The sequence below is a fragment of the Natator depressus genome, chromosome 8, assembly GCF_965152275.1.
Source record: "Natator depressus isolate rNatDep1 chromosome 8, rNatDep2.hap1, whole genome shotgun sequence".
NCBI lineage: Eukaryota > Metazoa > Chordata > Testudines > Cheloniidae > Natator > Natator depressus.
Genome location: NC_134241.1, coordinates 45774704 through 45792817, shown reverse-complemented (window position 1 = coordinate 45792817; position 18114 = coordinate 45774704). Strand labels below are relative to the sequence as shown.

The 18114-nt window shown below is 48.6% G+C and overlaps 1 protein-coding gene across 1 annotated transcript in view; it reads left to right on the top strand.

The window, feature by feature from the left end:
• The first annotated feature begins 12745 nt into the window (after nucleotides 1-12745).
• LOC141992684 (dimethylaniline monooxygenase [N-oxide-forming] 2-like) overlaps nucleotides 12746-18114 on the top strand; it is a 66148-nt gene continuing 60779 nt past the window's right edge. Inside the window, exon 1 of the mRNA XM_074962016.1 lies at nucleotides 12746-12766. The gene's annotated coding sequence lies outside the window, so the exon portion shown is untranslated. The remainder of the gene's footprint in view (nucleotides 12767-18114) is intronic.

The window sequence follows — 18114 nt, the reverse complement described above, 5'->3', positions numbered from 1 at the left end:
GTACTCAAATGACTAAAAACTATAGTGACAAAGTGGGGGAGGTAATAGTTTATCCCCCTCACCTTGTCTCTCTCATATCCTGGGACCAACATGGCTACAACTACACTGCAAATAAAAATTATAGTATAATATGTATTAAATACTTCTTAGATGCTGTAACGATGCTGGTTCTGGTGGGACCCAACGGAGAGTGCCAATTCAGGACAAATTGCTTAAAGCAGGGCAGTTACAGCCCAAGGCTGGGGTTTCTATGCACACCAAGGCAAACCAAACCAGCCAGACTGAGAGGACTTTGGTTTTACCCCACTGGCTAACCACAAGTCACACAAGCAATTCCCTTAGACACTCCAGTTTCCCAGTATCACCACCAGTGCCACTCGTTATGGGGACGAATGGTTATGAAAACCAATACCCCAGTAAAAGAAAAGAGGTTCTCTCGAGCCCAAAGGACCAAGCCCCAGACCCAGGTCAATATACAAATCAGATTTTACCCACAAATCATGCTGTTGCCAATCCTTTAGAATCTAAATCTAAAGGTTTGTTCATAAAAGGAAAAAGATATAGATCAGAGCTAGAATTGGTGAAATGGAATCAATTAACATACAGTGATGGCAAAGTTCTTGGTTCAGGCTTGCAGCAGTGATAGAATAAACTGCAGGTTCAAATCTAGTCTCTGGAGTACATCCACAGCTGGGATGGGTCTTTCAGTCCTTTGTGTAGAGCTTCTGTTTGTAGCTAAGTCCCTCCAGAGGTGTGAAGCAGGATTGAAGACAAGATGGAAGAGCTGCAGCAGCTATTTATAGTCTCTTGCCATGTGGTCTCTGCTTTCTTTGTCCCAAGGACAAGCTGTCCATCACATGGCCTGGAAAAACCTCAGAGTTCTGTCCACAGGCATGTCCCTGCATGCCTTGCTGAGTCACAAGGTGTATCTGCCTTCTCTCAGTGGGTTAGTTGTATAGCTGATGGTCCTTAATGGGCCATCAAGCAGGCTAGACAGAGCTGACACCAGCTTGTCTGGGGTGTCACCTAGGAGCATAGCATAAGTTTGAAATACAGACAGTATAGAGCCAATATTCATAACTTCAACTATAAAAATGATACACGTATACAGATAGCATAATCATGACCAGCAAACCATAACCTTGTCTTAGACACCTTATTTGACCCCCTTTATAGAAGATTTGGTGTCACTACAGGACTTTGGTTGCAATAATGATCTATACGGTCCCAGTTCATGTCAATAACGTTACAGATGCCCAAATATCTTCTGTATAAGACTCCACTAACAGAATGTACACACAGCACTCATTCCACGGGTACGTAAGTGCTCTGTAGCTGCGAGGTCTTTCGTTTTTCTAACTGTCCCAGTGTTTCCCCATGGTTTATTGCTTCAAAGCATTTCTGAGTGATGTTCTAGGAGCCACGCTGGAGTCTTCCATTTTTACCTTAATTGTTTTCATCCTCTGATTCACTTTCTGTTGTCAGTAAATGGACATCAGGTTCAGTCTTTGAATAGCTGGTTTCAGTACATTACACATAGAAGATCTCTGTTGTAGCAAGGGCCTCTTTTCACAAAGGCTCTGTCCACCTGAGGGAAGAGGTTTCTGAACATTGGTAACTTACTGTTGAAAAACCTTCGGGTATGCATTATGGTGGTCACCTCGTTAGAGGAGGGGTTTGACATCATTTTCTAGTGACTCACCCGTCTGCACGATGGGTCATGATTCCGATGGCTCATTGTGAGCAATCAGCATCACATTGTGTATGAGATATAGAGCTGAAACCCGAGATACGTCTGGCAACTGAGTTTACTAGCCAACAGATACTACAGTGTGTCAGCAAATGTCTTCTTCCCTGAAACCTTTCTCCTTTGCTACATATATCTCTGATAAGCAGAGGGGGGCACCGATAGAGGAACCCCCTCCATTACCAACGCAAGGCCTATTTAGAAGTTCACATGAATTACCATAAGTGTTTGCTGTATTTGCCCAGCTATAGTGCTGCCAATGGCCTCAAGGCTACAAAACCCATGGGCTTATCTGTGCTTCACTGTTGCCCCGACCACTGTTTGCCTCACTCCTACTTTGGCCATGGCTCAGTCTTTCTTAGTACTTTGCCAGCGTGTATTATTTCCCCATAGTGTGCAGTGTCATGAGACTCGCCAGTTGTTTGCTCAAGGATGCAGCCCAGATAATGGGCCAGCTCCTCAGCTGGCGGAAATTGGTTTCGCGCCGCTGAAGTGATTTACACCAGCTGAGAAAGTGCTCTATTGCGTCTCGGGCCCAACTGAGTTAATGGAGGAAAGCCAGGGGCACCAATACAGCTGCAATGCGAGGCTGCAGAACATTATTCTCTGCCCAAGAATCAGTGGAAACCTTTTTTTAATGCCTCTATTTTGCAGTTGTAGCAGAATCTCATCCACCCCTTAAAAATAGTCATGCCCTGAAGTGAGACCCAAGACCGCCTGCACCAAGACTCAATGGGTGGCAAAATTCTTGCAGCTGAAGAGTGGTATGAAGCTTTTGAATACAGTTTACAATGGACACGCCGCTGCACCCTTCATCTCTTGTAGTCCTGCAGCCTGTTCTTGATTGCACAGTTAAGCTCTGCCCCGGTGCCTGTTGAAGTTAGGGTTGCCAACCCGCCTGGATTGTCCTGGATTTGCCAGGAATTAAAGATTAGTCTGTAATTAAAGATTAGGTCAGGTGATGGAACCTCCAGGAATACAGCCAACCAAAATTGGCAACCCTAGTGAAGTCAATGGAAAGATTCCCATTGATTTCACTTTGGCTTTGGAGCAGGCCCTTATAATGTTTAAACAGGGGTTGTCTTTCAAGGCTCACTTGATTTTTAGCAATATCAGAATCAATTCAAGCAAACCTTGGTGCTGTGCAATGGAGGAGGCCTGACTGAAAGTCACAGGGGATTCCATGCAAGTCTATTGAATATCACGGATGGGTCAAATATCAGTAGGGAACAAACACATGACTGCTCAACCTAAAGCCATGTGCCGTGACTGCTTGAGGCACAGGAATATAGCTATTAGCTAGAAACTGCAACAGGCGCATGCATCTCTCAAGCAAACCAGCCTCTTGAGAGACGTACTATATTAACATGGGTTACACAGCATGGGAGCTTGCAAAGTGATTTGGCATTTAAGCCAAATCATTGCCAAAGTTCAGTGGATCCTGAGTGCATGTCACTGAGCTATATGCATTCCTCTCTGTACTGCCACTGAAGTGAATGCACTTGTACCAGGGATACATTTGGACCGTGAAGCAAGTGATGGCTAAAATCTAATACGCTATTGGTTAAATGGCATGCCTGTTTTGGGCATTTAAATGCTGCTCTGGCTGTCAACTGGCTCCACCTATCAGTGACAATTAGTCTTTTCCATCTCCTCCTCTGATCCGCTTTTGAGAAAAGGCCCCACTACCTAGTTCAGAGTAAATGGAAGTGAACATCTCCTAATTCTGGCAGAAGAAATGCAACCCGGGTTAAAGCCATTTTCGTCCCTTTGGTGTGTCAGCCAGCAATCTAGTACCAGTGACCCAATAGCTCGAAGTGGTAACCCTGGCCCATCATCCCATAACAGCCTGGGAGGAGATGACATTGCATTGCTCCCCTTTACTTAAAAAAAAATGTTTCCCAGTGAAGCAAGTAAATGCTTGCCTGCAAAATGCCAACAAGGCATAAAGCAGGGCTGCCTCTAGGCAGCACATATGATCAAAAGGAGAAAATGCATGAAGCATCTGAGTAAACAGCCATCAGAGAATAGAAAAGCAAGACCCTTCCTGCTTCTGGATAGAAATGAAAACTACTCATCCAAGGAGGGGTTAGAATGAGAGATCCAAATGTAGTGCCAGTGAAACTAAAGAAAAAACATTAGATCTTTCACCCCAACAGTGAACTTTCAAGAACCACAATGGAACAGACCTTAGGGGATGGGATAAAATCAGAAATGCAGCTGGAATTCATTTTCTCAGCTGAGCCAGCCTCTTTTTGGCCACAGTGAGTAGGCAGGTTAGATATGGGGAGTGCCTGGGAAAAGATATTCTGCATGTTTGGCCCCAATCACATATACATAAACCATGTGATTATGAATAAACAAGAAACAGCAGCCCTGAGGAAATCCAGAGTGCAAAGACACTGGTGAAGGTGGGTTATTTAAACTTGGATTGGTGCTATGATTTTTTGGTCATGGTGGAGAAAGGAGACCTGGAAGAGTTTGTTTTTTTAAAAAATAGGGGGATTTTGACGGGTTGGATCACAGAAATCCCCTTGAGGCTGCCAGCTGATGTGCCAAGACTACTTCTGTCCTTGCTTTCCTGCCCTGGCAGCTTGGGACTTCAGTGCCCTGCCTGGTTTGAGCCAGACCCATGAGCCTGCTGCAAACCCAGACCCAGGTCTGAACCACATCCCCTAACAGCTGTAGGCTTAATTGAAAGCAGCTTAAGAAGTGTTCCTGTCTTTAACACTCAGATGCCCAACTCCCAATGGAGTCCAAACCTCAAATAAATCTGTTTTACCCTGTATAAAGCTTATGCAGGGTAAACTCATAAATTGTTTGCCCTCTATAACACTGATAAAGAGATATGCACAGCTGTTCCCCTCCTCCCACCCCCCAGGTATTAATACATACTCTGGGTTAATTAATAAGTGATTTTATTAAATACAGAAAGTAGGATTTAAGTGGTTCCGAGTAGTAACAGACACAACAAAGTGAATTACCAAGTAAAATAGAATAGAACACGCAAGTCTATGTCTAATACGGTAAGAAAACTGAATACAGAAAAAACCTCACCCTCAGAGGAGTTCCAGTAAGCTTCCTTTTACAGACTAGTCTCCTTCTAGTCTGGGTCCAGCAACCACTCATACCCCCTATAGTTACTGTCCTTTGTTCCAGTTTCTTTCAGGTATCCTTAGGGGTGGAGAGGCTCTCTCTTTAGCCAGCTGAAGACAAAATGGAGGGGTCCCCATGGGCTTAAATAGACTTTCTTTTGTGGGTGGAGACCCCCTCCTCTCTCCTGTGCAAAGTCCAGCTCCAAGATGGAGTTTTAGAATCACCTGGGCAAGTCACATGTCCATGCATGACTCAGTTCTTACAGGTAGCAGCCATTGTTCACATGCTACCTCGAATGTCCTCATGCAGACTTCTTATGTGGATTGGAGCCTTTCAAGATCCATTGCCCGTTAAGTGCTCCTTGATTGCAAAATCCTTTCTAAAGAAGCTGATCAAATGCCTTACTAAGGCTATTTAAAATCAAACATGTATACAGCCAATATTCATAACTTCAAATACAATAATGACACATGCATACAAATAGGATAAATAAATTCAGTAGATCATAACCTTTACAGAGATATGTTACATGGCATATGTAGCATAAAACATATTCCAGTTATGTCATATATACATTCATAAGCATATTTCCAGAAAGCCTTATGGGGTGCACCGTCACAGGGGTTTCCTATTTGTTTGGCACCTGAGAAGTATCAAAAATGTGATATGCTTAATACAATAAAGAATGTGCAGTGCTTTGAGATCTATTGATGAAAAGCACAATATAAGAAATAGGTTTATTATATGCACAGGGATGGCTTAAGCAATCTAGCCCATTCTCCTACTTGAAGAGGGAAGAAAAACCCCAAGACATTAAGCCAACACAACGGACCCTTGGGGATGTCCTAATATGTATATAACAAGCTGGGAACATCTTGAAAGGCCTAATATCAAGTTTACAATGGACACAACATAATGATGTGCTGACTGCTGTACACTGCAAATGTGGATTTTAATAGTAGGGGCTGAAATGTGGGAACTTCAGAATATATTGTTTCTAGGGGGAGTGGATGGTAATGTTGCAGGCATAATAACTTGCTGACTGCAGTAAGGGCTGGGTCTCCCGTTCCTCTATTTCTCTTGTTAAACAGATGATGATGATCTCAGAAGGGAAGATTTATTTCACCCTAGCATCTAGGAACTCGTCATGCACCAGGCCCTCCATTGTGCGAGGGGCTGTACAAAGACACAACAAATATTCATGTGACTCTCCGGTGTGAGGCAATGCTTTCGTCAGGAATGGCCCACTCGAGTGCTTCCCTGCTGAGGATCTTCCAGCACCGCTGCTGCTTTCCAAATTCTGCTCCATCTCCCCAGGCAGCCTAATGAGACACTCCTGCAATGTACCCTCTCATGAGAGAGCACCTAGGAGCAACCCTGGGCTCCCAGGCAGAAGAATCTCTTCTCCCCAATCAGTATCCAGCACCACTTCCAGCAAAGTGCAGCCACTGGGAGCTGCAGACAGTCAACGTAAACAAAACTGTCTCGTGGTCCACCAGCGGATTTCCCTGATAGGCCGTGTGCGGCCCATGGGCTGCAGGTTGCCCACCACTGCTATACAGGCTTCCAAATAATCGGTGGTAATGTCTGTTATTAAGGCAACCCTCCCCACTTAAAGATATTGGCAGGAGCCATGGCATGATCTATACCAGTGGTTTTCAAACTGTGGGTCACGATCCAATACTGGGGGTCGTAGAATGTAAGGCACTGGGTCGCAGCGGCTCTGGTCAGCACCGCCAACCGGTCCGTTAAAAGTCCCATCAGCAGTGCTGCCTGGCTAAGGCAGGCTAGTCCCTGCCTGTTTTGACACTGCGCTGTGCCCCAGAAGTGGTCAGCAGCAGGTCTGGCACTTAGGCGGGGGGACCACGGGGCTCCACTACCCCGCTCCAAGCACCGGCTCCACACTCCCATTGACCGGAAACCGGCCAAAGGGAGCTGGGGGGGGGAGGACAGTGGCTGTAGGTGAGAGCAGCGCAGAGCCACTTGCATGCCTCCACCAAGGAGCCGGACCTGCTGCTGGCCGCTTCCAGGCCGCAGAGTGGGCCTCGGGGCCAGGACAGGAGGGAAGCCTGCCTCTGCACCCCTGCTGTGCTGCTGACTGGGAGCCGCCAGAGGTAAGCCCACGCCCCAACCCTGTGCCCCAATCTCCTGCCCCAGCCTTGAGCCCCCCTCAAACCCAGAGCTCCTTCCTGCACCCCAAACCCCTCATTCCCAGCCCTACCCCAGAGCCTGCACCCCCAGCCCAGAGCCCCCTCCCACACCCTGAACCCCTCATTCCTGGCCCCACCCTTCAGTCCTCACCCCTGCACCCCAAATCTGGCCAGATTTTCATTAATGCTCAGCACCCAACAGGCTAAATTCTTCTGAAAATCTGGCCACTTACTCTGGTGTGTAAATGGAGTTGAGCTCCTTTGAAAAATCTGCCCCTTACTGGTTGGATTATGCCTTTAAACGCAAGGGTTTATAGTTTACATTTTAAAAAATAGTGTATCAATTCTAGCATAGCTGCTAATGTTCTTTGTTCATACACACAGCTAGTCCTCTTTTTGACTTTTGGCCTTAATGAGATCTTTCAGCAGAGTTGCACAGAGTATGTGCTGTGTACAAACCATTTACAAGCCAAGGTTGCTGCTGTATGGAGAATGAAGGCCTCTCTTGCATGTCCTGTAGATTGCTTTTCTTTTATCCAGTGCCAGCTTTATAAGGTTTGTTTATATAGCAGCTTGTGGGCCTCATTGCCATGGTAGCTCTGGAGGTACACAAGACCCAAATCAAACTCCTGATTCTATTTGAACTGGCAGTTTTGCCCATTGATTTTATTTAAAGCCTTTTGGATGTATGACCAATGTTAAAATCTATTGATTCCTTGAATTCTTCCCCCAAATGACCCTTGCTGCCAGGCTGGCCTTAGGGAAAATGGCACCTGGGCAAACTTGTACTTTGGCTCCCCTGGCGCGCCCCGGGCTCCCCATGCACCCACCCACCCACATCGCCCCTAGGCCCCGCTGCCTTCCTGGGCTCCCCATCACCCCTTGCCCCACTGCCTCCCTCCAGTTGCCCCGAGCTCCTTTCTGCTGCCTCGCATCCCAGGCCTGCAACCGTGCCCCCCCGACCACTGTGCCCTGGGCAGTCACCCACGAAAGGCCGGCCCTGCTTGCTACCATAAGGAGCAATAATTAGCTGTATATAAAGGTCAAAAAAGGATGATTCCCTCACACCTTAGTTCTGCTACTCTACATGCTAGGCCCCCAAATGTTGTCACAGTCAATCTGACAGGAGATAGCATTGTTGGGTCCAAAGACGGGAGATCAATGTTATTTCAAATTCAACTCTGGGGAAAGGCTGCTGGGACGAACCTCACGATCACCAAAACCAGATGTTCAAAAATCTTAAATTGCCCCAGCCCCAAAAAATCATGAGGTTGGCTTAAAAAAAAATCTATAGTTTTTTTTCATAATAAATTTGGGGTGTTTCATTTGCCTTCTGAGATTTTAGGACGTACTTGCGTCACTCTTTCAAGCTTTTCTCTCCAAGACTGAAAGGTAGAAACGGCCTGTAGTTAAGGTTGCCCGACGCTTTCCTTTATAAGACCCTGCTTTCAGTTGCTTCTTGCTTTGCCCACCTTTAACTATTTTGACTGATATTTTCCATTTGGGGTGTCTGAACTTTCCTTAGAAAATGTCACCCCAAACAGTTCAAGCTCTTTCTCATAATGAGGTTGGTGAAACATATGTTGTTTTGCTTAGGTTAAAAAATTCTTACAACTGTTTTGTTGAGCAGATCTAGCACCCTGGTGTGTTGGAATAAGAACTTACAATTTGGCAGGGGGTCAACCCGGCAGCCAGGGACGTTCCTTTTGCTACCCCTACAAAAAAACACCCAAATTATAAGCCTTTGAAAAATCTGTGTCAGCATGCTCTGTAAAGACTTGTTAGATTTTGGCAGCTAAACCTCTGACAGTTCCATCTGCACGGAGCATGCTCCAGCCCCCCATAGCTCCTATGTGCCTGATGGATCGCACATGCACCAGCCCCACAGAGCAATCAATTTGCAAACATCTAGATAATAATAAGGTGATAAGTAACAATCAGCATGGATTTGTCAAGAACAAAGTGTGTCAAACCAACCTGATAGCTTTCTTTGACAGGGTAACAAGCCTGGTGGATGGAGGGGGAAGCAGTAGATGTGGTATATCTTGACTTTAGTAAAGCTTTTGATACTGTCTCACATGTCCTTCTTATAAACAAACTAGGGAAATGCAACCTAGATGGAGCTTACTATAAGGTGGGTGCAAAACTAGTTGGAAAACCATTCCCAGAGTGTAGTTATCAGTGGTTCACAGTCATGCTGGAAGGGCATAATGAATGGGGTCCTGCAGGGATCAGTTCTGGGTCTGGTTCTGTTCAATATCTTCATCAGTTATTTAGATAATGGCATACAGAGTACACTTATAAAGTTTGAGGACGATACCAAGCTGGGAGAGGTTGCAAGTGCTTTAGAGGATAGGATTAAAATTCAAAATTATCTGAACAAACTGGAGAAATGGTCTGAAGTAAACAGGATGAAATTCAATAAGGACAAATGCAAAGTACTCCACTTAATAAGGAACAATCAGTTGCACACATACAAAATGGGAAATGGCAGCCTAGGAAGGAGTACTGCGGAAAGGGATCTGGGGGTCATAGTGGATCACAAGTTACATATGAGTCAACAGTGTAACACTGTTGCAAAAAAAAAAAAAAAAGATCATAATTCTAGGATGTTGTAGCGAGGCAACGACTCACTGGTGCAGCGCCTCCTGCTGGTCGTCTGGGAATTAGCTCTTTCCAGCCTTCGGAGCACCCTCTGCAGGCTGGTGTCTCACCTGCCGCTGGCCCTGTGTCCCTTCCGGACCCTGGTGCCCTTTACCCTGGGGTTCTGCCCCAGCAGTACCCCCACACTCTGGGTCTCCCCTCCCAGGGGAACCCCCAACCCTCTAAACACACATTGCCTCAGTGGCTACTGCCAGTCATCATCTAAGCCCCGCTCACTGGGGCAGACTGCAGTGTAATAGCCACTCATCATTGGCAAGCAGTTAGGACCAGCTGCCTCTGCCTATTCCCATGCTGCCCCTCTACAGCCCCAGTACCTTTCTAGGCCTTTACCAAGGCCTGCAGCCTGGGGGTTTACCAGGCTGGAGCGCCCCAGCTCCCTTTGCCCTTCCCCAGCACAGCACAGCACAGCAGTGCCGTGCCGTGCCGTGCCGTGCCGTGCCGTGCTCCCAGACACCTAGCCCTTCCCTCTCCAGGGCTACAGTGAGACTCCTCCAGCTTCTGGCCCACAGCCCTCTTATAAGGCCAGCTATGGCTGCTTCCCCCAATCAGCCTAGCTTTTCCCCAGCTGCAGTCCTCTGCAGGGCTGCTTTAACCCCTCCAGAGTTGGGGCGGGGTAACCACCCCGCTACAGATGTATTAGCAGGAGTGTTGTAAGCAAGACACGAGAAGTAATTCTTCCACTCTGATTAGGCCTCATCTGGAATATTGTGTCCACTTCTGGGTGCCACATTTCAGGACAGATGTGGACAAATTGGAGACTGTCCAGAGAAGAGCAACAAAAATGATTAAAGGTCTAGAAAATATGACCCATGAGGAAAGACTGAAAAAATTGGGTTTGTTTAGTCTGGAAAAGGGAAGACTGAGAGGGCACATAACAGTTTTCAAGCACCTAAAAGGTTGTTACAAGGAAGAGGGAGAAGAATTGTTCTTCTTAACATCTGAGGATAGGACAAGAAGCAATGGGCTTAAATTGCTGCAAGGGCGGTTTAGGTTGGACATTAGGAGAAACTTCCTAACTGTCAGGGTGGTTAAACACTGGAATAAATTGCCTAGGGAGGTTGCTGAATCTCCATCATTGAAAATTTTTAAGAGCAGGTTGGACAAACACCTGTCAGGGATGGTCTAGATCAGAGGTGGGCAAACTACGGCCCGTGGGCCATATCTGGCCTGCGGGACCCTCCTGCCCGGTCCCTGAGCTCCTGGCCCGGGAGGCTAGTCCCCGGCCCCTCCCCCGCAGCCTCAGCTCACTGCACTGCCGGTGCAATGCTCTGGGCAGCGGGGCTGCAGAGCAGCAGCTACCTGTCCCGGTGCTCTGTGCGGTGCAGCTGTACCGCCGCCAGCCACCGGTGCTCCAGGCAGTGTGGTAGGGGGGCAGGGAGCGAGGGTTTGGATAGAGGGCAGGGGAGTTTGGGGGGTGGTCAGGGGTGTGGATAGGGGTCGGGGCGGTCAGAGGGCAGGGAACAGGGGGGTTGCATGGGGACAGGGGTAGGGGGGACAGTCAGGAAGGGGGGGTGGATGGGGCGGCGGGGGGCAGTCAGGGGCAGGAGTTCCGGGGGCGGTCAGGGAACAGGGAGAAGGGGTGGTTGGATGGGGCAGGGGTCCCGGGGGGAAGGGGGGGAGTCAGGAAGGAGGGGAGGTTGGATGGGGTGGTGGGGGGCAGTCAGGGACAGGGGTTCCGGGGGTGGTCAGGGGACAGGGAGTGGGTGGATGGGGCATGAGTCCCGGGGGAGCTCCCAGGGGGCGAGAAGCAGGGGGGGTTGGATGGGGGCAGGGGCTGGGCCACGCTTGGCTGTTTGGAAAGGCACAGCCTCCCCTAACCAGCCCTCCCTACAATTTCGGAAACCCGATGCAGCCCTCAGGCCAAAAAGTTTGCCCTCCCCTGGCCAAGATAATACTTAGTCCTGCCATGAGTCCAGGGGACTGGACCTCTTGAGGTCCCTTCCAATCCTATGATACTATGCTTGCTCAGGGCCAGCTTTAGGGGAAATGGTGCCCTGGGGGAACTTGTATTTTGGCAGCCTTGGTACCCACTGCCTCCCCCAGAACCCCGCCCATCCTCCCCGTTGCCCTGGCTCCTGATGCCTCCCTGGGCTCCCCACCCATTGTCCTTAGCCCCTGCTGCCTCCCTGGGCCCCCCCACATCACACCCGGGCCCTGCTGCCTCTTCCCCCATATTGCCTTAAGCTTCCTTCCAGAGCCTCGCACCCCAGGCCCGCCCCACTCCTGGGCTTGTTCTTGTAGGGAAAAGAACAGGAACAGATTGTTAAAATCCCTACATTTTCTAGGTCTGCATGTCTCCTGCTGCTAAGTGTTTTTCTCCCTAACATGCTCCGCCGCCCTCCCCCACCCCCACCGAGATTCTTGCCCCAGTGATTCTTTGGGCGTTCTTCCCACTCCCGGGGATAAGAACGGTATCTTTCTATTTGTCGACGTGTTACCAGGCACACCAGTGAGGTCATAGAGGAAAGTAATAAAAAAGTGATCGCGTCTCCTCATAAAAACTGTCAACTTTAAAAACCTGTGATGTGAATGACTTCTCTTGGAAGATGGAATCACATCCTTGTGCTTCCTAGGAATTGGCTTATAGTGGGGGAGTACATGTCCCGAATGGTGCATTGTACTGTGTAAAGGGCAGTTCCACCTACATCTAGGAAACTAAAATGACTGTGCACTTATACAGAGCGTTATATTAGCAAAGTGCTGTTCAGACACTTGTGACGCTAGCAGACCAGATGCCAGCTCACACCAAGGCCCCTAGGCCTCACTGAACACTGACAAATGCATAGCTTAGGGTGAGCAGATGTCCGGTTTTCGACTGGAACACCCGGTCAAAAAGGGATCCTGGTGGCTCCGGTCAGCGCCATGCAGCTCCCGGGAAGCAACTAGCATGTGCCCTCTCCGGCTCCCATGTGTAGGGGCAGCCAGGGGCTCTGCACACTACCCTCACCCCAAGCACTGCCCCCGCAGCTCCCATTGGCTGGGAACCACGGCCAATGAGAACTGCGGGGGCAGTGCCTGCGGACAGGGCAGCACACAGAGCCACCTGACTGCTCCTCCACAGAGGAGCTGGAGGGGGGGACATGTTGGCTGCTTCCGGGAGCTGCTTGAGGTAAGCGCCGCCCAGAGCCTACATCCCGACCCCCTCCCAGGACCCAACTCTCTGCCCCAGCCCTGATCCCCCTCTCACACTACAAACCCCTCAATCCCAGCCTGGAGCACCCTCCTGCACCCCAAACCCTTCATTCCCAGCCCCACCCTAGAGCCCTCGCCCCCCCCGTCAAAGCCTTCACTCCCCCCCACTCCCCTGCCCCAGCCTGCAGCCCCCTCTTGTACTCTGAACCCCTCAGCCCCAGCCCAGAACCCCCTCCTGCATCCCACATCCCTCATCCCTGGCCCCACCTCAGAGCTTGCACCCCCAGCCGGAGACCTTACTCCCTCTTGCATCCCAACCCACTGCCTCAGACTGGAGCCCCCTCCTGCACTATGAACTCCTCATTTCTGACCCCACCCCAGAGCCCATACCCCTAGCCAGAGCCCTAACCCCTCCCACACCCCAGCCCCCTGAGCCAGCCAGGTGAAAATAAGTGAGTGAGTGAGGGTGGGGAGAGCAAGCGACAGAGGGAGCAGGGATGAAATGAGCACAGGATGGGGTCTGATTTGTAACAGTCTGCCCTGAGGTTGGTGCCCACTCATGAGCCACTCCAGACCACCTGACAATACTAACTAATGTCGCTTCTCAACCCCCCTGTGAGGTAGATCAGTGTTATCAGCACTTCTTACAGGAGACAGTGGTCACATAACATACCCAAGGCATCACAGCACATCTGTGGCAGAGCAAAGATTAGCACTCAGGAGCTTCCTAGATTCTAGCCTTACATATAAGCCACAGCAGATCACGCTGCCTCAAAAGCTAGGAGGGTTTGTGTATGCTGGTATGTAAGGAATGTGGGGGAGTGTATGTTATGAATATATGTTCAACTTAGGTGATCCAGGCTGTAATACAGTGTGTTGGGTGCAGGGATGGTTATGAATACTGCTACACACTAGGGAAATTTGAATATGGATCCAAACATTGTAACTGGAGCTCAAGTCCAGTGGATCTGAAGTTTGGTTGTTGGGAGCAGGGGGGAGGGTTAAACTATATTTTTCTTTAGAGTTGCTTCGTTGTCACTACCAGACACCTACAATGAACCTGTCAATTGGAGTCCAAACCACCCGTGCCAGCTGAGCTAACACTCTCATTTCAGTATTGCCAACCCCAAATGTCCAAAAATGAGAGAGAATCTTTTTGTGCTTTGTATTTGCCTTTTGTTTTTTCAAGCCGTGAGGGCACATTTGGGTCACATTTTCCAGCTTCTCTGCAACCCTGAGAGCAAGAAACTTGTTTTTAAACAAACAGAAAAATGAGATTTCTCATGTAATCACCTGATTCCAGGAGCTGGAGCTTTAAGTCAAGCATCAACAATTTGGAGACTCACAAAAGTTGGCAACACATGATCCTTGGTGGACTCCCAGCCCAACGTTCTCCTTTTTATTCATCTATTGAATTTAATTCTAAACGTATTAAATTGAATAAAAGCTTAGCTGTGAGAGTCCCAGAGCTGAGAGGTGTCATGAGAGCACCTTGCCAATGAGCTCTAAGGGTTTGTGTACGTGCAGAAAAATTATTCCAGTCAATTTCTCAGTGTAGACAAACTATGCTCCCATTTCCCGTACCTCCAGACTTCTGGTTTGCTTTTGATTCAAGCTTTACAAGACAGATCTTCCAGCACTCAGACTCCCAGCGACTGTTTGGGGCCTCTCTACCAGGGAGCGCACAGGACACATGTCTGAGCAGTGAGATAAACACTGCGAAAGGGAAAGGTTAACTCCTCCCAGGTATAAAGCCTCTTGCTCTGTTAGGGTGTGTTAATCTTGCCTGCTCCATAGGGGAAGGGAAAAACAGGTAAGAAATGGAAAGACAAAGAGGAGGAGAAACCAGGAGGGGATTTAGACAGCATGGCTTAGCTACAAACTACAATTACCTTCTGAGCGGCTGCCTCTAGTTTTCTAACCCAAGGCGGAGAGGGACTCTAGTTACAGCAGGTAGACCTATGAAAGTTGTGTTTTGGGGCACGCAATGGTGGTAGCATTTGGGGAAAAGGGGCAAGCCAATGGGGTGGGAGCAGTCAGGTGGGATCATGGATGGGGCGGGGGGGGAATACACACATCGTATAACTCAAACAGTGTTTGTATAAAGAAAAGGAGTACCTGTGGCACCTTAGAGACTAACCAATTTATTTGAGCAAAAGCTTTTGTGAGCTACAGCTCACTTCGTCGGATGCATTCCATGTTTGTATGTTGTTTTTTGCAATCTTTCTCCAGATCCATTTATTTTTAACACCCCACGTCTTTCGTGGTTTCACAGCGAAGGATATAGTTTGGGGCAGGGAGGGCAGGCGGGGTGCTGCCCCCCCAAACCACAAGCCTTGGGCAGGTGTGGCATTTGCCCTCCTTCTCCCCGCATGGCCTCGTTGGCTTGGCTGGAGCTGCCCCCCCAAATATAGAAGTCAAACTACGCCTCTGGTTTCACTTGTCCTTCTCTTCATTTTTTCATTCCCTTCCTGGCTCTTTCTTTCCTTGTATGCTTGATCTTGCACTCATTCCAGTATCTTTTCTCTGGATCACAGTTTGCTGTACAATCCAGTGGTTTTTCCCTTGCCTCGATCTCTTTGCTGCTATCCTTTCTTTTCAAACAGCTTTTCTGATTGGTCCTCATGCTTCATGTTCTTATTTTCCTTCTCACATCATGTCTTTTCTCTCCTCTTTCACCCTCCGTTCCCTGTTTCCCTCCCTTTCCTGCAGTCTCCTTGACCTCCTGCTGACCTTCCCCACCACTCCTTCAGTCTTCCTCCCAATTCCTCCTTAAATCCAGCCTTCACCTCACCTCTCACTCATCTCTGCATCCTGCTCTCAATCCCCGTCCTTCTCCCCAAACTCCCTCACTCGTGAACAGGGCTATGGATCTGGAGACCTAAGCTCCGCTCTCAGTGCTGCCACGGAGCTCTGAGCTTGGGCTGCTCATTTGACCTGCCTGTGCCTCAGTTTCCCCATCTCTAGCCTTACACTGTTCTTGTGGAGGTTCAGTCACTTACGTTTGTGATGCACCTTGAGGGTGGAGAGCGCTCCGGGAGTGCACAGCATAGTTATTATAAACCCCCGCGCGCCTCCCCCGAACCCGTTCCTATCCTGCAGCTCCCACTGGTTATCTCCTGTTCCCCAAATGTCTCCAATCTCCCAAATCATCCATTCTCTTCATCCTGTCCCCCTAACCACGCCCTAACCTCATACCCCTTCACAGCCACCTCCCCAGCATAGTCAGAGCCTCCTTCTCTTTCCACTGAGCTTGTGCATCTGCTCACATTTAACCCACTCCCTCCACAAAGCTTAGTTCATTCTCAGCATCTTCCGCACCCCACCAGATGGCTCCCTTGATCCCATTTGGGTAATCAGAAAGGACTACAGGGGGCAACTGAGGAACAAGGCACTGCTGGGAAGCTCACAGCAGCACTGGCAATACTCAGAACTCACCTGGTTGCAGAGTAGCAGCCGTGTTAGTCTGTATTAGCAAAAAGAAAAGGAGGACTTGTGGCACCTTAGAGACTAACCAATTTATTTGAGCATAAGCTTTCGTGAGCTACAGCTCACTTCATCGGATGCATACTGTGGAAAGTATAGAAGATCTTTTTATACACACAAAGCATGAAAAAATGGGTGTTTACCACTACAAAAGGTTTTCTCTCTCCCCACCCCACTCTTCTGCTGGTAATAGCTTATCTAAAGTGATCACTCTCCTTACAATGTGTATGATAATCAAGGTGGGCCATTTCCAGCACAAATCCAGGGTTTAACAAGAACGTCTGAGGAGGGGGGGCGGGTAGGAAAAAACAAGGGGAAATAGGTTACCTTGCATAATGACTTAGCCACTCCCAGTCTCTATTCAAGCCTAAGTTAATTGTATCCAATTTGCAAATGAATTCCAATTCAACAGTCTCTCGCTGGAGTCTGGTTTTGAAGTTTTTTTGTTGTAATATCGCAACTTTCATGTCTGTAATCGCGTGACCAGAGAGATTGAAGTGTTCTCCGACTGGTTTATGAATGTTATAATTCTTGACATCTGATTTGTGTCCATTTATTCTTTTACGTAGAGACTGTCCAGTTTGACCAATGTACATGGCAGAGGGGCATTGCTGGCACATGATGGCATATATCACATTGGTGGATGTGCAGGTGAACGAGCCTCTGATAGTGTGGCTGATGGTATTAGGCCCTGTGATGGTGTCCCTTGAATAGATATGTGGGCACAGTTGGCAATGGGCTTTGTTGCAAGGAAAGGTTCCTGGGTTAGTGGTTCTGTTGTGTGGTATGTGGTTGCTGGTGAGTGTTTGCTTCAGGTTGGGGGGCTGTCTGTAGGCAAGGACTGGCCTGTCTCCCAAGATTTGTGAGAGTGTTGGGTCATCCTTCAGGATAGGTTGTAGATCCTTAATAATGCGTTGGAGGGGTTTTAGTTGGGGGCTGAAGGTGACGGCTAGTGGCGTTCTGTTATTTTCTGTGTTAGGCCTGTCCTGTAGTAGGTGACTTTTGGGAACTCTTCTGGCTCTATCAATCTGTTTCTTCACTTCCGCAGGTGGGTATTGTAGTTGTAAGAATGCTTGATAGACATCTTGTAGGTGTTTGTCTCTGTCTGAGGGGTTGGAGCAAATGCGGTTGTATCACAGAGCTTGGCTGTAGACGATGGATCGTGTGGTGTGGTCAGGGTGAAAGCTGGAGGCATGTAGGTAGGAATAGCAGTCAGTAGGTTTCCGGTATAGGGTGGTGTTTGTGTGACCATTGTTTATTAGCACTGTAGTGTCCAGGAAGTGGATCTCTTGTGTGGACTGGACCAGGCTGAGGTTGATGGTGGGATGGAAATTGTTGAAATCATGGTGGAATTCCTCAAGGGCTTCTTTTCCATGGGTCCAGATGATGAAGATGTCATCAATATAGCGCAAGTAGAGTAGGGGCGTTAGGGGACGAGAGCTGAGGAAGCGTTGTTCTAAGTCAGCCATAAAAATGTTGGCATACTGTGGGGCCATCCGGGTACCCATAGCAGTGCCGCTGATTTGAAGGTACACATTGTCCCCAAATGTAAAATAGTTATGGGTAAGGACAAAGTCACAAAGTTCAGCCACCAGGTTAGCCATGACATTATCGGGGATAGTGTTCTTGATGGCTTGTAGTCCATCTTTGTGTGGAATGTTGGTGTAGAGGGCTTCTACATCCATAGTGGCCAGGATGGTGTTATCAGGAAGATCACCGATGGATTGTAGTTTCCTCAGGAAGTCAGTGGTGTCTCGAAGGTAGCTGGGAGTGCTGGTAGCGTAGGGCCTGAGGAGGGAGTCTACATAGCCAGACAATCCTGCTGTCAGGGTGCCAATG